General features: G+C 47.0%; 1 long non-coding RNA gene across 3 annotated transcripts in view; it reads left to right on the top strand.

Moving 5' to 3' along the window:
* The window catches only part of LOC132663717 (uncharacterized), a 45365-nt gene that overhangs the window by 13679 nt on the left and 8204 nt on the right, over positions 1-23482 (top strand). For 2 of the 3 annotated variants that reach the window (XR_013551524.2, XR_009603236.3), the window contains 2 exons: positions 2443-2571; positions 10824-12080. This is a non-coding gene — a long non-coding RNA (uncharacterized LOC132663717). Of the gene's footprint in view, positions 1-2442; positions 2572-10823; positions 12081-23482 lie in introns of those variants that run through there. The other variant, XR_013551523.1, reaches the window with a different exon arrangement.

Below are 23482 nucleotides of genomic sequence, written 5' to 3' on the forward strand. Positions count from 1 at the left end.
TCCCAGGGGTTAAAATCAAAAGATCTCAAGAATTATATCTAAAGTGTAACATAATCCTCAACTTTAAAAACAAAGAGGTGATGTTTAAAAGTCATACGCAGAGGGGCACCTGGGTGGCTCATTTAGTTAAGTGCCCAGCTCTTGGTCTCCACTCAAGTCATGATCTCACAGTGCATGAGATCGAGCCCCCCCTCAGGCTCCACGCTCACAGTAGGGAGCCTGCTTGTGATCTTCTCCCTCCCTCTCTTTCTCTGCCCCTCCCCCACTTGCTCTCCATCTCTCAAAATTAATAAATTTAAAAAAATAGTTTAAAAAATCACATGCAGATAGCAGAAGTGAAATAACCATGTTAAAACAATTTGCATTAATTTTTGGAGTGTACAAAAACCCATTGTTTTTATAAAACAGGAGTTATTTCTTAATTTAGTTAAATGCACATGTTTGTATTTTCATGCCTGAAAATATCGTATGTAAAGAATAATTTATCTGACCCACAAAACCAACAGAGGATATTCATAAGGTTTAAAATAATGAGGTTAGGGGCACCTAACTGGCTCAGTTGGTTAAATGCCGACTCTGGATTTCTGCTCAGGTTGTGATCTCACGGTTTGTGAGTTCCAGCCCCGCATCGGGCTTTGTGCTGTCAGCGAGGAGCCTCCTTGGGATTCTCTCTCTCTCTCTCTCTCTCTCTCTCTCTCTCTCTCTCTGCCCCTCCCCTCTTTGTGCTCACTCTCTTGCTCTCAAAAATGAATAAACTTTAAAAATGTAAAATAATGAGGTCAGAGAGAAGATACGCAGCCCTTTTTTAACTCAGAACTGCCAAACTGATATAATTTGCCCAAGAATTCAGATAAAACAGCAATATTTCTCCTGCAGCTTTTAATACAATTTATATACCTCTGCACTTACCAACAACATTTTTGAACTTGTTTAACTTACATCTAATAGTATTGATTTCTAAAAGAACTTTTTCCGCATTTTGGGCGGTCCAGGTATGCAGACGCTTCATCATTGTGACAGATTTCCTCTTGGCCACTTTCCTAAGAGAGGGAGTTATGTTGAAACACCAGCACCCTTAAAACCTTAGGAGTTTATTTTGTTAGGCAACCTATTTTGTTGTTGTTGTTGTTGTTGTTGTTGTTGTTGTCGTGCTCGGATCGAGGTTCTATTTACTTTTTAAGCTTTATTTATTACTGAAGTATTTTATTCAGTATTTATTACTGAATTTATTTATTACTGAAGTGTAGTTGACGTACAATATTATATTAGCTTCAGGTGTACAACGTACTGATTGTACAATTCTCTCCATTACTCAATGCTCCTCATGATGAATGTAGGTAGCCCTGCCACCACATAAGATTATTACAATCTTATTGATTCTACTCCCAATGCTGTACTTTTCGTCTCTGTGACTTAGTTTACAACCGGAAGTTTGTGCCTCTTAATCCCCTTCACCTGTTTCACCCATCCCTCCGCCCACCTCCCCTCTGGCAGCCACCAGTTTGTTCTCTGTATTTCAGAGTCTGTTGTTTCATTTGCTTGTTTGTTCACTTGTTTTGTTTACTTTTTATTTTTTAATTTTGTAATGTTTATTTTTGAGAGAGACAGAGAAAGAACGCAAGCAGGAGGGGCGGAGAGAGAGGGAGACACAGAATCCAAAGCAGGCTCCAGGCTCCGAGCTGTCAGCACAGAGCCCAACGCGGGGCTTGAACCCACAAACCGTGAGATCATGACCTGAGCCAAAGTCGGACGCTTAACCCACTGAGCCACCCAGGCACACATGTTTTGTTTTTTAGATTGCACATTTAAGTGAAATCATACGGTATTGTCTTTCTCTGACCTATTTCACTTGGCATAATACCATCTGGGTTCATCCATGTTGTTGCAAATGGCAAGCTTCCATTCTTTTTATGGCTGAGTAATATTCCACTGTGTGTGTGTGTGTGTGTGTGTGTGTGTGTGTGTGTGTGTGTACACGTGTGTACCACCTCTTTATTCATTCATCTATTGAAAGACATTTGATTGCTTCCATATTTCGGCTATTGTAAATAATGTTGCAACAAGCATAAGGTTGCATACATCTTTTTGAATTAATGTTTTTGTGTTCTTTGAGTAAATGGCCAGTAGTGGAATTACTGGATCCTAGGATATTTCTATTTTTAGTTTTTTTTAAGTTTATCTATTTATTTTTGAGTGAGAACCAGCATGCACACATGCACACAAGCAGGGGAGGGGCAGAGAGGGAGGATCCCAAGCAGACTCAAACCCACAAACCATGAGATCATGACCTGAGCCAAAATCAAGAGTCAGGCACTTAATTGACTGGGCCTCCCCGGCGCCCCCTCTGTTTGTAATTTTTTAACAAACCTCCATACTGTTTTCCACAGTGGCTGCACCGGTTCACATTCCCATTTTTAATTGATGCTTCTTAACTCTCTCTAGGCCGAATGAGTCCAAGGAACTTCCTCTACTTCCCACTTGGAGAGAAGGGGGAGCAGAAGCCCCCCCAGGGGCACGAGTCAGGTCAGCTGCTGTCACTGGAGAGACATGGCTGGACAGCTGGCGTCACAGGTCTGGCAGAACAGCAGCCGCTAACCCCCAGTCTGTATCCATGGCCGTGCTCCTTCGCCCGTAACCCATCCACCATCACTGGCTCTCTTTACCTCCTCTCATAACCGCATCTCTCCCCTGTCGGATGAAAGGCTCGCTCCCTTGGATAGCTGTTAAAATGGCTTCCTTGTTAAGGGAACGTGTCTTTGTTTAGCCCTTATTATCAAAGGACGTCTTCCTTGATGTTCTAAAGTTTCAGGAACGCAGTCCGCCACTTCCGTGACATACCGTGTTCTCGTCCAACTGGTGCACTGCCATCTGAGTTACGTCGCCCGTGACCTATTACACAGCTCCAGATGGTTGCTTTAAGATACGAATCGGGCCGTATCCCCCCCATCGCTTGGAAATGTTGTGATCTTTGGTCGTATTGCTCTACCCTTTCGCCAACAACTTGTCAGTTTATTTTGTTTGTTTTTAGTTTTTGAGAGAGAGAGAGAGCGAGCGCGAGCTCAGGGAGGGGCCGAGGAAGAGAAAGAGAATCTTCAGCAGGGTCCATACTCAGCACAGAGCCCAACACGGGGCTCTGTCCCATGACACTTAGATCGGGAACTGAGCTGAAACCGAGAGTCGGACACTCAACCGAGTGAGCCCCCCAGGCACCCCAACTTCTCAGATTATAGTCTGTCAATTTGCAGACCAAATTTTTTTAATTTATTTTTTTTAATATGAAATTTATTGGCAAATTCGTTTCCATATAACACCCAGGGCTCATCCCAACAGGTGCCCTCCTCAATGCCCATCGCCCACCCCCCATCAACCCTCAGTTTATTCTCAGTTTTTAAGAGTCTCTTATGGTTTGGCTCCCTCCCTCTCTAACTTTTTTTTTCCTTCCCCTCCCCCATGGTCTTCTGTTAAGTTTCTCAGGATCCACATAAGAGTGAAAACATATGGTATCTGTTTTTCTCTGTATGGCTTATTTCACTTAGCACAACACTCTGCAGTTCCATCCACGTTGCTGCAAGAGGCCAGATTTCATTCTTTCTAATTGGCACATAGTATTCCATTGTGTATATAAACCACAATTTCTTTATCCATTCATCAGTTGATGGACATTTCGGCTCTTTCCATAATTTGGCTATTGTTGAAAGCACTGCTATAAACATTGGGGTACAAGTGCCCCTGTGCATCAGCACTCCTGTGTCCCTTGGGTGAATTCCTAGCAGTGCTATTGCTGGGTCATAGGGTAGATCTATTTTTAATTTTTTGAGGAACCTCCACACTGTTTTCCAGAGTGGCTTGCAGACGAAATTTTGGTATTGTTTAGGACTCCGTGTAAAATACGTTGTAATTATGTTTTCAGCTGCAGCTTGGAATGGAGCCAACTTGTTATCTCCCCAATCTTTGGTTGACCGTGGTCTTGTAGCGGCACGTGAAGAATGGGGGCCTTCCAGGCAACCCGGGTATCAGCACGGCACCAAGACAGGGATGCCCCAGGGCCCAGGGGCATCCCCTCCAGGTCCCCGCCTCCCCCATCCAAGCTTGTCACCGCCAGCAAGCCCCCTCCTGGGGAAGTTGTGTCTTCCCACAGGAATGGCGTGCCGCGGGTTCTGGGTCAGCCTGCTCTGTGCTGTACCTCTTTGTTTTATAGGGGACTTGGGTCCCCCCAAGTCTGGTTAGTTAGTATTTTCCAGGTTGTTGTAACACTCAACACACTGTCAGAGCACACACACGTGCGTGTGTATGTGCATGCATGAAACTGGTGTCTATTTAGATCCAGACTGGAACACACTTTTAGCCCCAAAGCCTGCTTGCCGACATGAAGCAGGGGTAAGAAAACATGGTTATCAAAAATAGCAACTTCAAAAGGATGGGACAGTGGGAGAGAGTGAAGGGCTCGCGTAGCTCGCTCACAGGCCATTTTGCTGCTGTGAGGGTGCTCATTCTAGGTTCCTGGGTCTTTCCACAACCTCACAGAGGGGTTGCCGGAGGCGAGAACACGTATCCCCAACACCTTAATGCACCATTGGCTTTGCGTGGTCGTCTTGTCTTGTCAGAAAGAGAGCCATTATTTTTATGTTTCCTGTACAACATCTGGTCCTAAAACCCTCTTCGGATGATGTCCAAAAGTTCTTTTGCTCTTTGGCTCTTCAGATCTTTTTTCCCCCTCAGCCACTTTCCATACTTTTTCTTCCAGGTCTGTAATAAGTGACAGAGTTTTGGTTTTTGTTCATTTGTTTGTTTTTATGATCAGTCAGTCCCCGAAGTTTCCCAAGAAGAGGGGGGAAAAAAAGAATTAGAAGGAGCCACTACAACCCTATTAGGATGATTAAAATAAAAACCCCAATGACGCCAAGTGCTGACAAGGATGTGAGACAGCAGGAACCCCATGCATCCTGGGGATGCAGGACGGAGCACAGCCCCCAGGAGGGGGGCTCAATAGTGTCTCCAGAGTTCAACATACACTTAGTGGATGCCTGGGAGTCCCACTGCTGGGATTTGACCCTCGAGAAATAAAACGTTCTGTTCACACAGAAACTTGTAGAAGCTTTAGCCGTAATTGTCAAACACTGGACACCGCCCAGTGTCCTTTGGCACAAGAAAGGATGAGCGACCATTCCACGGGGTTATGCCCGGCAGCGAGAAGGGACTCGCAACTGACACGTTTGGCACCCAGGGTCCACGTCGGGGGCCTGGCGCCCAGAGAAAGAAGCCTGGCTGCGGGCGTCAAGGGTGACGTGATTCCCTTTGTCAGACAGTCTTGGAAAGACAGAACTACAGTGACCAAGTGGCTGAGAGCAGGATCTGTTTTTTTCTCTCCCTCTGTTAACTCATTATGTTTTCCTAAGATTTGATCAAACTCTTCACTTCTTTAGTCTCACCTGGTGTAAGTTCCTCGGTTTTGTGATCGGTGACCGGGCCACGAGCAGTATTTTTGGGTTTGCGGGTCATACTCTGTGCCCTCGACCATGGCGATCCTCTTTCTGCCCCCAGGCAGAGTCGGGGAGAAGGTGGGGTAGGCAGGAGCCATCTGGGGTCAGCCCCCAGGCCCTGCTCCGGCTGACTTCGGCCTTGCCCACACTCCTCACGGCTCACCAACCCCGGGGCCATCTCCTTCGCCTTTGGGTTTTCTGGGTTGTCTTTTCTCTTTAGATTTGATCAGGCTTCCATTGAATTTTTGGCCTGGATTTATTTCCTAATCTCTTGCTTAAAGCCTTTCTAATTGTAAAAACTCGTCAGTTTTCTCAGTCTCCTAGGTTGGAGGTCTTCCTTTCAAATACTGCTTTCGTGCCAGTGTAACCTGGTTTTTCCCGTGCACTTAGTTGGGGTTCATCCCATAGTCATCGCCTGCTGGACACCACCAGTCCAGGCAAGTGGTCCCGGACATCCCAGCACAGAAGGACAAATTAAGCCGCTCCAAGCACTTAGATCAGGTCAGTTAAGACACACAGGGAGGAGCAAAGGGAAAGAAATAGGGTTCACTAATGGTCTCAGGGCTGGGTGCAAGCAGGTGGGTGGGGATTCACTCCCTGAATCCTCGATACGCTGTGTTAATGTCACCTGTGTGTCTGTCTGTCTTTGCTGCGTGAACCATGCCAGCCTTGTTGTCACAAGGGCCAGATGGACGTTTGAACAAGGAGACCCAATCCGGAGAGGTGCCCGCAGCCAGGCACCCCTGTCCCCATCACTGTCGCCAGCCAGCTCTCTATTGTGAGCAGCTCCACAGCTCGGGGTTCTATTTGCATTTCTTAGACTGAGGACACAGAGGGCCAGACAGGGTGGTCGAATGAAAACCTCATGAATATTTAGAGTCACGAACTGCAGGTACCTCTTAGTCTTTCCGTTCCCTCTCTGTCCGTGTTTAACACACACATGCTCTGCTTGCGAACTTATTTTTAACACATCCTAGGAATGCTGCCGATGGCTTTCATTCTACTTGCGGATACCTATCCGACTTAACACCTTTCCCCTTGTCTTGTTTTCTCGTCTTCTATAGCACTGTTGGCTGGTAACAAATAAGACCAAAAATAAAAAATGCCCTATGCTACCCCCCCACCCAACCTGTTGAGAAAAGGGTGTGGGCGTGGGAGAGTCAACATCCATGTTGGTGTTTTCAAGCGTTTTCCTCTCTCCCTCTGATCCCTGGTGTTAGGGCCGTTAGCCCTGGCTGTTAGCAAACCGGGTTTTCCTTCTGCAGCCAAATGGACCTCCCGGTACCAGGCTCCAGAACAAGACCCACTTCCTCAGTCACCGACAGAACTGAACAGCTACTGGAGCTGTCATAACTGTTGGCCTCCCCATCTTTGGGGGACCTGGTGCCCTATGGCCCAAGGCATGGAGGAGTGGAGAAGGCCCACTTCTGTAGATAGGTACCCCCCCAAAGAGAGATGGGAAAGGAAGGGGCCAAGCCACTGACCCTTACGTCCCTTGCCCCAAATGACCAGTCAGACTCTTCTTACTGTAAAGTGAAAATTCAGAAAACCACAAAAGACGAATATGTGACGTAAGGGCATTGTTGTTAGATATATACTGGAAAGCACTAACCAAGTCAAGAAACCGAGAGTGGCCATCCAACCTGGAAGCTTCTTCTGTATGTCCCCTGCCACCTTCAGTAGCCACCGCAGTAACAGAACCACCGTCCTGACTTTGATGATAATCAGTCATATGAGCCCTTTTTTCCTCCATGGGGCAAGCAGAGAGTAGAAGGGGCCCAGAGTGTCACTCCAGTGAGATCCTTCCACGTGGAAACCAGAAGAGTGACGTGAGGAAGTGTTTGCTCCCAGCCTCTGGCCCTTAGTCACCAGGGAATCTTCTCAAAGTATATTATTCCTGGGTGGTATCTTGTTGATTACTATGTCTATTTAAGTATTGAATTTATTGCCTTAAAATAGCACTAAAGTCCCAATTTCTGACACTTAAAATAGCCCTAGCTTTCTTTGTAAGAGTAAGAGTTGTAAACAGTCTTATCTCTATAAATGTATATTTACCATACACTGAGTTCTCCCCCTTCTGGCCCTGGGTCTCCTCAAGGTGCTTCGTACCTACTCAGTCCTTATATGGGCTACTATTTGGCAAATGCTTTGGGATGGGAAGATGACATTTATTTGCTTTCACCCTCAAAGTCACCATCTTCTTAAAAATGTTTTCCTTGGCAGTGTATCTACACAAGAAACAAAATTAATTCGATCGAGAAAGAAATTTAAGCTCAAAGAAAAAGCAAATAGATTTAAAATCAGCTGCCTATCATATATGTTTAAATGCATTTAGAAATAATCGGATACATACGTAAATTACTTAATCTTTATAGTTTAGAAGTGGAAAGCAGCTCAGAAGCTGTGTCATCTAAACTCTTCGTTTTTATGGGGGAAGGAAAGTGAAATCCAGAGAACCTGATTCTTGTCAATCAGAATAAATGTTACAAATAGTACCGAGTCCTGACTCTTTCCACTGTATCAAAATAGTTACGCTGACAGTAGAGTTGGCTTCAGCACCACAAAGAAGACGTTAATATGCCGAAGTTTTGATGCGATGCCAGCGAGATAGAGACTCATTTTCAAAGCAAATCATTTCTTGAATCTTTTATTGTGAAAATATTGTATTGTAAAAAATTGTATTGATTTTATCGTAAAATCAACCTGTCACCCAGCTTCAATACTTGTTAACTGTATCAGTCAGGAAAGGCTATGTTATACCTCAGTAACAAACAACCTCAGTGGCCTTACAGCAGTTTTTTTTTAATATTTTTTTATTTACATTTATTTATTTTGGAGAGACAGAGAGAGAGAGAGAGAGAGAGAGAGCAGGGGAGGGGCAGAGAGAGAGGGAGCCGCAGAATCCGAAGCAGGCTCCAGGCTCTGAGCTGTCAGCACAGAGAACTCATGAACGCAGAGAACATGAACTGAGTCGGAGGCTTACCCGACTGAGCCACCCAGGTGCCCCATAGCAGTTTTTAAAGCAACAAAATGTATTGCTCTATGTCCAGCATAGGTCGGCGGGAAGGCAAGGGTCTTTGCGTGCGGACCCGGGTTGACAGAGGCTCCAACATCAAGGCAAGAGACTTCTGAGTGCTCCATGGTGCAGGCCCAGAGCAGGCTGAGAGCCAGTGCAGACAAGGAGACGCTGCCCTTGAAGTTCCTCATTACTTCTGCTTATGCTCCATTGGCAGATCTGATGACCTGTCCGTTAGGGTACTAACTTCAAGAACATGGCGGAGTGTAAACCCACCCAGGCCATCAGAAAGGAGGGGGGACCAGATGTTGGTGAACGTTAGTAATGTCTAATTCTGTTCTATTTGTTTCATTAATTTGTGTGTGTGAAACATTTTAAACCCCTAAATATTGTGTCGTGTATCTCTTTAAAAGAAAGACATCCCTCTCCCACATTTTTTCTACCATATTTGCAATGTGAGTTATAGACATTATGACAGTTCACCTCTAAATGCTTCACCAGTATGCATTTCTTTTTTTAAAAAAAATAAACTTCTAGGGGGGTGCCTGGGTGGCTCAGTCTGTTAAGCGTCTGACTTCAACTCAGGTCATGATCTCATGGTTCATGAGTTCAAGCCCCATGTCAGGCTCTGTCCTGACAGCTCAGAGCCTGGAGCCTTCTTCGGATTCTGTGTATGTGTGTGTGTGTCTCTCTCTACCCCTCCCCAGCGCGCTCTCTCTCTCTCTCTCTCTCTCTCTCTCTCTCTCTCTCTCTCTCTCTCAAAAATAAAAATAAATATTAAAATAAAAAAGAAACTTTTAGGGCCATTGGGGTGGCTCAGTTGGTTAAGTGTCTGACTTTGCCTCAGGCCTCATGGTTCGTGAGTTTGAGCCCCATGTTGGGCTCTGCTCTGACAGTGCAAAGCCTGCTTGGGATTCTCTCTCTCCCTCTCTCTCTGTCCTCCCCCACTCACGTGTTCTCTCTCTCAAAGATAAATAAACATTTCAAAAATGGAATTTTTACTTTATAGTCACATGATCACCATCATACCTGACCAAATGAATAATGCCCCAGTATCTCCAATGTCAAGTCCTAGTTCAGCTTTCCAGCTGTCTCACGGTTGTCTCAGGACTTGCTTTTCTGTGTCCACACCAGGCTCCAGTTAAGGACTGTGCACCGCATTACTATGTCTAGTGTAATCTCTCTTAATAAAACGTAGTCCCCTCCTGTGCGTGCCTGAGCCTTGTTACACGACCCTGACTTTCTGAAGGCACAGTTATACTATGTACTGAATGCGGTCCTAAGTGTCACCGTCCCACCTCCTGACTTTACCTGTCTCCTTTATCCTGGATTTGTCCGTAACTCGGAAGGTGGACAGAAAGGCTTCATTCAACTCAGGCTAACCCTGTGGGACGAGGATGCTTCCTAGGTGCTGGTATAAAGTCCACTTGGCTCCAGGAAGGAGGAGCCGTGGTCTGATCGCCCACTGTCGGTGTCGCTAACGCTGATCACACATGGTTCTTCCACGCGGGCTGCCTGTGCCCCTGCCAGCAACAAGGGGTCTGGGCAGTGATATTTTGGCACACGTCAGTTCCCCGCCGAGCCTCGAAGAAAAACATTTTAAGAAGCAATAGCCGTTTCCACTTGCAACTCTCCCCGGCAGTGACATTGCAAATAAATATAGAGACGCAACGAAAAGCAACAAGTCAGTGTAGAAAATCTGCTATTTGAATGTCTGAAGTTGGCAAGGGGGGTGTCCAAGTCCTAGTTAAAATGCCTCTCCTTCCAGGATTCTCCTGTGGTTGTGCCCCGGGGTCTGTGACACCAGGGCTTCTGGGTTTTGCTCCTCCCTCTTCAGCTTCTCCTTAGAGATGCCTTCCTGCTCCTAAGTATGGATGCTGTCCTAGGTGCTGTCCTCTCTGCTCCTGACATGCCCTCTTGGGCTGATGTCACCCGCATCCACGGCTTCAGCTGCAGTCCGTATGCCGTGAGTCATAAATCTCAGTATATTGGTTAGAACCAGTAGGATGTATATGTACTTAGAGATACATGCATGTGTATCTATGCATGACATGTACACAGTATCTCATATATGGGAGGGAGGGATTGAGAGAGAGAGAGAGATTTATTATAAGGACTGGCTCATGCAATTATAGGCAAGTCCTAAGGTCTGCTGTGTGCAAGCTGGAGCCCCAGGGGCCTCTGGGGTACATTCCAGTCCAAGTCCAAAGGCCTGAGAATCCGGGGAGCTGATGGCAGAATTCCCAGCCCAAGGGCAGGAGGGCATATCCCAGTGCAAGCAGCCGGATGGAGAGCAAATTCTCCCTTCCTTTTTTTGTTCTATTCAGGCTGAGGCCCACCCACACTGAGGAGGGGGCAATCTGCTTTATCCAGTCCACGTACCCAAACGTGAATCTCTGCGGAAACACCCTCGCGGACACACTCAGAAATACCGTTTACCCAGCGCCTGGGTGCCCTGGGAGCCAGCAAGTTGATGCGTAAAGTTAAGCACCACACACGGTACGCCTGACCGCTCGGCTAATGTGCCGGCGCCTCTGTCCTCAACGTGTTGGAAACAACGTCGGCTTGCAAAGCTTAACTCACTCTCACCCCCGATCTTTCCAAGAATACTCCTTAACATTGTGTACAACTGTGCAGCCGTTTCTCTCGCGCTCCTTGCTGCCGTTAGGGAAAACACGGATGAGAAGTCCCTCCTGCATGCTAAACTTGGCCTCATCTGATCATCCGAGCAGCTCTTCTCGGTCTCTTGGGTGACCATCTCCTCCTTCCTCACACCTGGCGTGGAGGTGACAGGTATCTAGAAGTCATGGAAGAAGAAAGTGTGAGGGTGGCTGGGGCAGGTTCTCTGCTCACCCGCGGCTTCTACCGTGTTTTGTCGGGTTCCCCACGGACCTCCTAATCTCCTTCTCGGAGGAAAAAGAAACAGGATTGAGCACAAAACGACATGTCATTATTTCAGGGGGTAGCCACGCCTGGATGACTCTACGTGGCTGTAGGCTACCCCATCTCCTCTAAAATATAATGAAATTGAAGGGAAAAAAAGGCTAAACACCCCAAAACCTGAAGAGAAAGGTGATCAGGGTGTCAGAGGTCAAAGGTATGCAGTGGCACGCTTAATGCATTTTCCTATCTTCTCAGTATCTTTCTCACTGAAAAATCTGATGACGAGTTGGCCAGTTTTTGTTTTAAATAAAACAGATTTGAGTCAGAGGCCATCTATCTTATCTGTGCCTTGCTCCCCCACAAAGAAAACATCTTAGCAATTTCTATACGAAGGTACAATTTCTTACCCAGTCTAGAGCATCTCTTCTTAAACATTATGACCTCATGCAGAATGTTTTACACGTATCTATTCAGACTTTAATAAAAACAGCCACCACTTATTCCGTATGACCTTTATTTAATTTTTTTTTTCATTTTATTGAGAGAGAGAGAGCATGAGCAGGGGAGAAGGGCAGAGGGAGAGAGAGAGAATCTTAAGCAGCCTCCACACCCCACTGGGAGCCTGATGCAGGGCTGGATCCCGTGACCCTGGGATCACGGCCTGAACCAAAATCAAGAGTTGGACACTTAACCAACTGAGCCACCCCGGCGCCCTGAGATGATTATTTAAGTTCTCAGGCACCCCCCCCCCCCAAAACCTTGTGAAGCATGTCTGTGATCATAATAAGAGCGGCCAGGCACTTTGCTAAGTGTTGAACGTAATTCTCTTTGCAACCGATGCATCTTTGTATTTTAATCATCACCTTTGATAAGGAAGTGGAAACCTGGATAGTTACAAGGGAAACTTACCCAGTGTCCTGTAGCTAGTAAGAGCCAGGGCTGGTGCTTGAGCTCCTGACCGAATGATTCTGCTTCCACTTTTTCAACCTGTTTAGTGGCTGTTTTCCAAGAGGATGGCATTCTGTGGGTGCTGTTGCCACTTCGTGTGAGAGCGTCTCTGTGTCTCTCTGTGCATTTGGGATCTGTGCTCACTCTCTCCCTGGGTCTTTATCAAAGCTATTGGCCATGTCTTTATTTCTCTGGGTTTTGCGGCTTCATATCCTATTTCTCTGCGTTTCGCTGCAGTAAATGTTCAGAATGTAAAACAGAACCATAGATTTTGCCACGTGACACATTTCTGGAGCAGGGTGTTATGGTCCCTATTGTTTTAACATCAAATTAAAAAAATATTTTTTTAATGTTTATTTATTTTTGAAGGAGAGAGAGAGACAGAGCATGAGCAGGGGAGGGGTAGAGAGAGAGGGGGAGACACAGAATCTGAAGCAGGCTCCAGGCTCTGAGCTGTCAGCACAGAGCCCGCCGCGGGGCTCGAACTCACGGACCGCAAGATTATGACCTGACCTGAAGTCGGACCCTTAACTGACTGAGCCACCCAGGTGCCCCTTAGCATCAAATTTATATTTAAAACTAAGTTTTAGGGGTGCCTGTGTAGCTCAGCTGGTTAAGCGTCCAACTTCAGCTCAGGTCATGATCTCGCAGTCAATGAGTTCAAGCCCTGCATCGGGGCTCTGTGCTGACAGCTCAGAGCCTGGAGCCTGCTTCGGATTCTGTGTCTCTGCCCCTCCCCATACGCACTCTCTCTCTCTCTCAAAAATAAATAAACATTAAAAACAATAATAAAACTAAGTTTTATTTTTCATTACTTAGAGACTCTTTTCCTGAAATTCTTTTGAAAAAAATTTAAATATACAAAAAACTTGAAAAAAGAGTACAGCAAACACGTGTATACCTTTTACCAATTTGTTAACTGGTAAAAACTATGTTTGTTACCAGTAACTGGTAAAAGGTAACCTCACCAGTTGTTTTTCGAAGGGACTTGCAGACATCATATTTTACTCCCACATGTTTAAATATGTATGTCTGAAGAATAAGGAAATTGTTCTATGTAATACCTTTATCACACCTAATACCTGATAAGTATTCTGCAAAGTCACCGATACTTAGAATTTCCCGGTAGGTCTTCCATAACTTTTTTTCTATGTAAAATTCACACGTTGCACTGGTTAGGCTGGTTGTAATCTGAAGCAGTCCCCGCTTCTTCTTTTCCTTCTAAAAACATTCCCTTTTTTGAAGAGCCCAGCAGGCCAGGTGTCCTGCAGAATGTTTGGATCCCAGGTTTCCCCGGCTGTCTCCTCATAGTTGGGCGAGGCTGTGCATGTACGCGTGCACCCTTACTTCATCGGGACTGCTGTCTGCGGACCGCTTTCACTTCGAGAAGGGCCATTTCGGTCTGCCCCGCTGTGGCTGCTGCGGCTGTTTGATCGCTGCATTATGCGGCTCTATGTTTGCTTGCGTCTCGTAGCTGCTAGATTGGCGTTCCTTTGACGGTTGTAACAAACACCAGGATGGAAAGACAACAAGACAGCAGGTGTCCTAACGGGACAGAGACACACGGCAAGTCCGGCTCTGCCGTGAGACTGAGGCTCTGGGCGGGGGTCTCCTACCCAGAGGCCGTGTCTGCCGCCTCCCGCCAGGCCAGGGGGACACCAAGCAAATGATGAGTAGGGACAGTGGAGGTGAGGAAGAGATCTTGAGGGTGCGGGGTCCGCTGCTCCTGCCCACGGCACTGTCCCCTCTGTGATGCCTCTCTGAGGTGGCAGTGACCAGAACGGCGGGAAGATGCCCCTGAGATCTGCGGATAGGTCCATCCTTAGGAGATACTGACAAATAGTTTTTGAATTCATTATGTCAACTTACATTCCTACCAACAGCGTCTGAACGTTCCACTTGCTCGATATCTTTGTCAAATCTTGGCATTTTCAGCCTTTTGATTTTCGGCCTTCTGGTGGCTGGATGGTCGATCTCACTGTGGTTTTGATTTGCATTTTGTTGATAACCAAGAACGTTGGGCTCTTGTTCATATGCCTCCTAGCCCTTTGGATATCCTCTGTGGTGAAGCGTGCCCCTTTACGTACGGATTGGTAGGAGTTTTTAGTATAATCTGATCATGACTCTCGGGTTGGTTATAGGCGCTGGTAGAGATCTTCCAGCCTGTGGTGTATTTTGATGACTGAAAGTCCCTAATGTCAACGTGGTCCAATTCCTGGGGAGCTCTTCTTCTTCTGGGTGGAGGAGCACCCTTGCTGTTTCCTGGCCCTCCCCCATGGGCTCGGTGGCCCCACGTGACTTTATGTCACGGCAGAGAAGAGCGTTGTGGACGCCTTTCCTTCTGTCAGGGGAGAGAGATCTTTGTTGGAAGCCACAGCTGACTTCCCTTATATCTCGCTGAAAAATGGGGGTCACATCTCCTTCCTTCGCTGCAAGGGAGTCTAGGAAAGTGGACATCTGTCTTGTTCCTAAGCTCTCTGTTGTGAGGGCGGCAAGAGGACAGCGCACCGGGGAGAGCCGTCAGGTGGCCAACGAGCGAGGTCTGCTCAAGAAAGACGTCGGGCGCTGGGACTTCCTGCTGTCACCAGCAAGAGGAAGGTGCATTATGCACCCCTCCTCCCACTGAGGTGTGTTGATGACATAGAACGTTGAGCCGTTAAATCTACCTCCACTGAAAGATATCACGAAGCTGAGATATGATGAAGGATTTCTGATAAAAGTGAGGTGGGTGTGAAAATACCTCCATGTGGACTCCCGTATTTGCGTGTGCCTTAGTGTCAGTTCTCATATACAGGCATTATTATTATTATTATTATTATTATTATTATTATTATTCCAAGTCTATTTATTTTAAGAGAGAGACAGCAGGAGAGGATCAGAGAGAGAGAGAGAATGGATCCCAAGCAGACTCCACATTGTCTGCACAGAGCCCAGCGTGGGGCTCAATCCCACCGACTACAAGACCATGACCTGAGCCAAAATCAAGAGTCGGGCGCTTAACTGAGCCACCGAGGCGCCCCTGCAGGCATTTTTAACATGGAAAAATACATCCTACTGAAATGCTTACCACTGGTCATCTGATGAGGACCGGATGGGAGAAGTGGAAACGTTAAACTTTTCTTTCTATACTTCTATATACTATGTTCCTTTTATATTTTTATAACTTGAAAAATACCGTAGACCCATCTTTATCTACTTGAGGTGCATTGGAGTCAATTCCCACTTACCAGGGGTGATGCGCCTTGGCTCGCCATTGTCAGTTTAATGGTGCCTGCATTTCTGAAGTGACTGACTGCTGGAAAGCACTGGAAACCCTAACAATTGGCCGCATTTGTGGAGTGGATAAACCATGAAGGAGGTACTTTTGCTTTATAAAACTACCACCAACTACTTACTATGCTAAGTTTTGCTTTATAAAACTACCACCAACTACTTACTATGCTAAGTTACATGAGTCACTTACGGGCTGAATTGTGTCCTTTCAAGATGTATATGTGGAAGCCCTAACCCCCCGTACCTCAGAGAGGAGGCAGGCTCTTTGCAGAGGCAGAGAGAGAGGGAGACACAGAAACCGAAGCAGGCTCCAGGCTCTGAGCTGTCAGCACAGAGCCTGACACCGGGCTCGAACCCACAAGCCGTGAAATCATGACCTGTGCCTAAGTCGGACATTCAACCGACTGAGCCACCCGGGTGCCCCCAAGGAGAAACCGACCTTGACCTCAAACTTCCAGTGTCCAGAACTAAGAAAAATAAGTATCTGTGGTTTAAGCTGCCGGGCTGTGGTGCTTTGTGGTGCTAACCATGCTAACACAGTCGCCTGATACTCTATACGCTATGCCCTTTTTCTTCCTTCTCCTCCCGTCTTATTGAGGCGTCACTGGCAAAACCATGACATGAAGTGCATGATGTGATGATGTGATGTATGTGCACGTTGGGAGAGGATCCCCCGATGAGTTATCATATCCTTCACCTCACACGTTTACCTTTTGTTTGGGGAGACCCTGTAAGCTCTCCTCTCACAGCCAATTTCAGCTCTACAGTGTCATCAGCTGTAGTCATCGTGATTTATATCAGATCCTCAGACCTCATGCATCTCAGAGCTGGAGTGCGTGTCCTGTTTCCAGACTCTTCCTGCCTATCCCACCCGCGGCCCCTGACAGCCACCATTCTGCTCTCCGTTTCTAAGCATTCAGCTCGGGTACGTCTTCACGCCTGTGGGCACTCAATTACACCTAAGCCTTTGTTTGGTGTTTCAGCCTTAACTTTCCAAAGTTCTTCCATAATTCTTCCCTCTTCATCAGCAGGATAATTCAGTGAAGTGAGGTAAGTCAGGTATTCTCGCCTTACAGATATGGAAACTAATTCTAATTCTGGGCGGGGCCTGAGATTCTGTGTTTCTAGAAGCCTCTGTGTCAGGTTCTCAGCGCTGGAGCTCAGACCACACCTTGACTAGCAAAGCTGAGTCTACGCGGCAAGAAACCAGAAGACTGGCTTGGATCCCATCTGTATTTTTAAAAGTTAACCGGAGGGGCGGCTGGGTGGCTCAGTCGGTTGAGCATCTGACTTCTTTTTTTTTTTTTTTTTTTTTTAATTTTTTTTTTTTCAACGTTTTTTATTTATTTTTTGGGACAGAGAGAGACAGAGCATGAACGGGGGAGGGGCAGAGAGAGAGGGAGACACAGAATCCGAAACAGGCTCCAGGCTCCGAGCCATCAGCCCAGAGCCCGACGCGGGGCTCGAACTCACGGACCGCGAGATCGTGACCTGGCTGAAGTCGGACGCTTAACCGACTACGCCACCCAGGCGCCCCGAGCATCTGACTTCTGCTCAGGTCATGATCTCGCCATTCGGAGTTCAAGCCCCGCATCCGGCTCTGTGCTAACAGCACAGAGCCTGGAGCCTGCTTCAGATTCTGTGTCATCCTCTCTCTCTGCACCTTCCCCACTCATGCTCTGTCTCTCTCTGTCTCTCGAAAATGAATAAATGTTAAAAAATTTAAAAATAAATAAATAAATAAATAAAGTAAAAGTTAACCAGAAAACCGCAGGTAAAATTGGTGGGAAGCGAGATGCTCCTACAGTGAATCACACAACAAAAGCTCGGCGGATACAGATCCTACGGGTTGTGCAAGATTACTCCAACTTGGCTTTCCGATCCTCTGACTCATCTCAGGAGCGCCTCAAATCACAAGAACACCTCAAAGATTCAAAATTCGGGACGCCTCAAACATTCACAACTCCCGTGTTTTTGTATCTGCGCTCTTCGAATTTACTCTGGGTATCTCTTCCCGACTTAACCTTTAGTCTTAGTATAGAAATGGAATATTGGTGGAATTCTTCTAAGTAACTAGTATGTGTCAAGAAACAGAGTATCTACTGCCAAAAATAAAATGGCTTAAAAATAGTGCAAATCGAACCAGCAGGAGTTGATTTGCTGCCATCGCTTCTCAGGGACTTGAGCAATGATTGAGTCCCGTACGCGGAGAACAGATTGTTCCACACGAGGCCTTTGGAAGTTAACTTCAAAGCAGATGTTCTGGAAGCTTCTGTGACCATTACAGACAAGCTGTTCTCATTTTATAGAAAAACAAATACGTAATAATAAATTATCATACTTACTTTAATGGCTTAATGAGGATTCATTAGGAAACATTCATAAAAGGGGATAAGAAGTTTAGAAGTGTACCTTTTAAAATAATATTTTAGGGGCGCCTGGGTGGCTCAATTGGTTAAGCATCCAACTTTGGCTCAGGTCATGATCTCATGGTTCGTGGGTTCTGGCCCTGTGTGGGGCTCGGTGCTGACAGCTTGGAGCCTGGAGCCTGCTTCGGATACTGTGTCTCCCTCTCTCTGCCCCTCCCCATTTAGCACTCTGTCTCCCTCTCTCTCTCAAATATAAACATTAAAACATTTTTTTTAATTTTTTAAATAATGTTTTTATTCCATTGGAAGCCCAAGACATAGTGAATGGTAGCAATTGGTGAATCTTACAAATAAATACCGTAAAAATATCGGACAGGATTCATTCAAGCCAGAACCCAAAGCAGAAAATAGCAAAATAGAATGACTTTGGGGTCAGTAGTAATTTTAAAGAAGCTCTAAGTTCAGAGGCCAGATGGTATTCCTTAAAAGACTGATCCAGAGATGTTCCCCACAAAAACTTTAACAGGTGATGGTTTCCCCAAAGCCTATTTGAACACCAGCCCTCAGAGGACTTACTGCCTTTAAAAGGGGGTCTTATATCCCATACAGGGGTGTCTGGTTCCTGGAATAAGCACAGGTCCTGATGGGTTCAGAGCCCAGCTTCCTGTGTCATTAGACTTTGCTGGGTGGTGTGCAGGGTAAGCTTTCCCTGACCGCTGGAAGGCACACAAGCCAACCTGTGACTCTCCTGCCCGCTTTTCTAAGAGGCAAGTCTTTAGACACCTTAGAAAACCCAGGCTCCATGCCAATATAGTAGAGGTGTGCAAAATAGTTCAGAACTGGAAAATATCAATAATGCTGTATCACCTACTCAATTCCAGGCTGGTGAAAAGAGATAGGGGGAAGAATAAATTAAGGATGTGGCTGTATCTTTAAAATTCAGAAACATCTAAGAGCTTTGAGCTGAGGTCCTAAAATACACCTTTCAAAAAATTTAAAAAAGAGACTTCTGGGGCGCTTGGGTGGCTCAGCCTGTTAAGCCTGACTCTCGGTTTTGGCTCAGATCATGATCTCACAGTCTGTGGGTCCGAGCCCCACATCGGGCTCCACGCTGACAATGCAGAGCCTGCCTGGGATTCTCTCTCTGTCTGCCCATCCCCTGCTCTTTGTCAAAAATAAATAAACTTAAAAAAAAAAAAAAAAAGGCTCCCAATCAGTTCATCAAATGTACAAAGAGCTATTACCCCACAGCCTCTGAGCCCCTCACACAGAGCTGTGGTCATAAGTGGGGTCCTAATGCCCAGGATGTTTACAATATTATCCTCTGCGATATGAGAACAATATTGGAAATTCTTTTGATATTTATTTTTCCAAAAATGAGATATTAACCTTTACTAATGTTTAATGTTTTAAATGACTTTAGTATATGCATCCTCTCTCTCTCTCTCTCTCTCTCTCAGGATTGATGGGTGGATGAGAAGATAAATGGATGGATGGACCCATTTTTTTAAAAGCTAGTAACTGTGGGATAACCTAGCAAAAGTTGCAACTATCTGGTCTAAAAAAACTAGGACCATTTTGTTTTGCATTTTCAGAGCCCGGTCGGGTTACTCAAGTTATTCTTAACTGTCCTTAAAGGGTACAATTTCAGAGGACAGAGTTTTATCTTTATGTTTTCAAAACAAAATTTATTTTTTAAATTGAGACGTGATCGACTTACAAGAGTGCATGTGTTTTAGGCATACACGACGAAAACTAACTTTTGGATTGAAAGACTGAGGGACACCAGTAATACGGACCAGATGCATTTTGATCTGCAAAACGGTTGTCCTGAAACCTTTGTTCTTATGTTCTTGTATCAGAACTTACTTCGAACAATGCTACTTGAATGGCGACCACCTGTTTCCGCTGGAGGAAAGACAAATAGTACAAGACAGCACGTGGTTGAGGCCGGGCAGGTACATGCGGTAGAAATTCAAAGGGAGAAGAACACCCAGGTCTGGGGGAGGGAGGATATCTTCACAGAGTGAGGATGGGCAGAAAAGCCCGAAACCAAGAGAAAGCGGAGCAGGGCGCTGATTACCAGCAGCGGCCTCTTCCCCTCCCCTGGCCTCCCATGGGTCCCCGAAGCTTCCTCATGGGACACCGGGGCTCCAGGGAAAACAGCAGACGTCAGTGGTACAAAGCTGTGGCTTCATACGGCTTTGACTGTGTCCTACAGGAAGACCCATTCTACACCGTGAGCAGAAACCTACATAAGGTTAAATGTTCACCGAGCCACAGCCACACGTGTACATACAGCGCGTGGCTAGTCTCTGTCAAGTTCGCACCACGCTCCCTTGCGGCTGCAGCCCCCGGTTCGGAACTCACAGGTGAAGAAAGGAGGGGTGTCTGCAAATTTGGTGTCCGCTAAAATGACGAGCGCCTCGAGTTCCAGGCAAGGGAGCCTGGCCGTTATTATTTATTAACGGGAGGGTCTACTGAGGGCGAGCGACGCGACTCGATGTGGGTTTTGGGTGCTCACTCGGCAGCAGAAAAACAAACATGAACAGACCCAACATGAGACACGAGGCAATCAGGCCCAAACGAAGGGGACAAACTACTGTGCTTCTTCCCCTTCCTCTCCGAGTTCTGCCTTGCGAGGCACCGCTAGTTAAGGCGGGGGTACGCTGTGGTTAGCAGCAGGGCTTTTGGACATCACATCCCTGCCCCCGCCTGCCGGCTCAGTGAGCTTGGGCAGGTGTGATGGTTACTTTCATGTGTCAGCTTGGCTGGCCACGGGATGCCCAGATCGAGCGTGTTTCTGGGCGTGTCTGTGAGGACCTTTCGGGGCACGGTTAGCATTTGAATCAGAGGACCGAGAGAGGCCGATGCCCTCCCCAGCGTGGTGGGCCTCGTCCGATCCGGCGAGGGCGTGAATAGAACAAAAAGGTGGAGGAAGGGAGAATTCCCCCTCTGCCTGACTGCCAGGGCTGAGACACCACATCTCACTGGGTAAACACCACTGGCTCACCTGGTCCTCCAGCCTTCAGACTTGGACTGAGTCATACAACTGGCTTGACTTCTCTGGGCCTCCATTTTGCAAACAGATTGTGGGACTTGTCAGCCCCCATAATTGCATGAGGCAATTACTCATAATAAATCTCAGTCTCCCTCCGTATATCTTTATGTATAAATATCCTCCTATCCCGTGCTTCTGTGTCTCTGGGGAACGCTAATACAGCGCAGTAACTTTACATTTGCATCACGGATGGAGGAAGAGCTCCGCAAGGCATAGCCACTGTTAGTGGCACTGGGCAGAAGCCCAGAGCACCGCGAAGCCCGTGCCCGTGCGCTCACTGGAGAGTGCAGCCGTGTCCCGCCGCATTCCCGAGGCAAAACGATTCCCCGGAGTTCAGGCAGAATACTCCGGCCTCCGGATCTGCTGTCCCCACAGGCCGCCTCTGCTGCCTTTACAGACCAGCCACGCATCCCTCCCAGATTCATCCTGGCCTCCCTCAAATCCTCACCTCACCCCGCGCCTCCGCTCTCCTGCCCTTCCCCATCTTTCAGCAGTGGGTGGTCACGGGACCACGTTGTCTCCGGCTGGCCAGCAGGCTCCCGTCCCTGTCCTATGCCTGGTGGCTGTGGTGGAGACTCCCACAGCTTCCTCCCTATCCAGCCCTACCCGATAACCATCTTTCTGGGAATTGTTAGGAACTACGGTGGTCCGAGCCTTCCCATCCTGGCTTTTGGAGAACCGTTAAAGATTTATTCGGTGTATAAGCATTTTGTATCATTTTTTGGAACTTTGGGAGTGGGAAGTTCCCACGCCACGCGCCATGAAACAGAAGTGTCACAGTGCAAACACGCTCGGTTTCTTTGGTTCCTAGTGAGCGTGGAATTCCTTGTTTCTGCCATTCTTTTTTTTTTGTAATTTTTTTTAACATTTATTTATTTTTGGGTGGAAGAGAGAGAGAGAGAGAGAGGGAGACACGGTGCAAGTGGCAGAGGGGCGGAGAGGGAGGAAGACACAGAATCCGAAGCGGGCTCCAGGCTCTGAGCTGTCAGCACAGAGTCTAAGGCGGGGCTCGAACCCACAAACCGTGAGATCGTGACCTGAGCCGAAGTCGGACACTTAACAGACTGAGTGCCCCTACCATTCTTCAACATTCTAGACATCCTCCCATCCATATCTTAGACGCTCGAGATCATAAGGAGGAAGAAGGCCTCCGTGTTTAAATCCAAGTATTCTCCATGACAACTGACAGGAGCAATTGACCCGGAAGATGCTACGGCCTCAGGCAGGCCCCTTTGCTTCTCACAAATGCCTCCTCCTTCCTTGAAATGACTCGAGTTTACCTTTCCTTTTTAAATATACATGTTGTTTTCTGTTTATTTAAGTAAACTCTACCCCCATCCCAGGGCTCAAACTCACGACCCCGGAGATCAAGAGTCGCACGCCCTGCGGATTGAGCCACCAGATTGACCTTTCTTGCTATCATCTGCTTGTTCTTAATCCCCTTGTAGTACCACACACTATAGAAGGTTCACCTCTTTTCGGGGCAGTTTCTCAAGGTTTCTTAATACCTTCTATTTTGTGGCCTTGAGATTGGCCACGTCCGCTAGGTGCCTTTGGAGTGTTTACTCCTGCCACCCCTAGCTACATCCACCCAGGTGTGACAGGACCATTGTCTTCATGTCTGGACATCGTTTGCATGGACACAACCCAACATCCCCTGGGAGCTGACTTCATAAGCTGGAGGGAAGGAACTAAAGCTTCCCCCCCTCTCCCCACAATATGTATTTATTGTATTGCTTTTCTCCCAACTGTGAACGTGGACGGCATTACTTGTGTTTTCATTTAACATGGGAATCTGACTTTACACTTTATCCCTATTGTAATCCACGTTAGGTTCATTTCACCCGTTCCAGGCTGTCAGGTGCTTTGGGATCCCAAGAGCCATGTAATAGTTTAGTGCTCTTGTGTGCTCTGAAAATGAGATGGGCTTGCCTCTGGGCCTCACCCAGCCACGGATAAAATATGAAGACAGAAGGCCAAGGGCTAATCCTCTAAGCAACCACACTCCTCTAAGAGCCAGGGCATTTAAGAGAGAAAACTGGTCTCTGTGGCCAAAAGGACAGTGTGGATAGCATGTATGTGCGTTATTAGCATTGCCTATAATTCAAAGGGCCACTTTTGTTTTAATGTTTATTTTGGAGAGCGAGAGACAGAGTGTGAATGGGGGAGGGGCAGAGAGAGAGGGAGACCCAGAATCCAAAGCAGGCTCCAGGCTCCGAGCTGTCGGCACAGAGCCCAACATGGGGCTCGAACTCACAAACCGCCACATCATGACCTGAGCCGAAGTCGGACGCTTCATCGACTGAGCACTCCAGGCGCCTCCAAAGGGCCACTTTTAAGAATCTAAGGGAGGCAGCTTTTACTCAAACCAGGCAGCCAAAACGACTGCTAGCACGGATGCTGGTCGGGCCCCTCCCTGCAGAATGAGGGTTAAGTCACTCCGCACATGCTC

This window comes from Panthera onca, chromosome D4 (genome assembly GCF_046562875.1).
Source record: "Panthera onca isolate mPanOnc1 chromosome D4, mPanOnc1 haplotype 2, whole genome shotgun sequence".
NCBI classification, from domain to species: Eukaryota; Metazoa; Chordata; class Mammalia; order Carnivora; family Felidae; genus Panthera; species Panthera onca.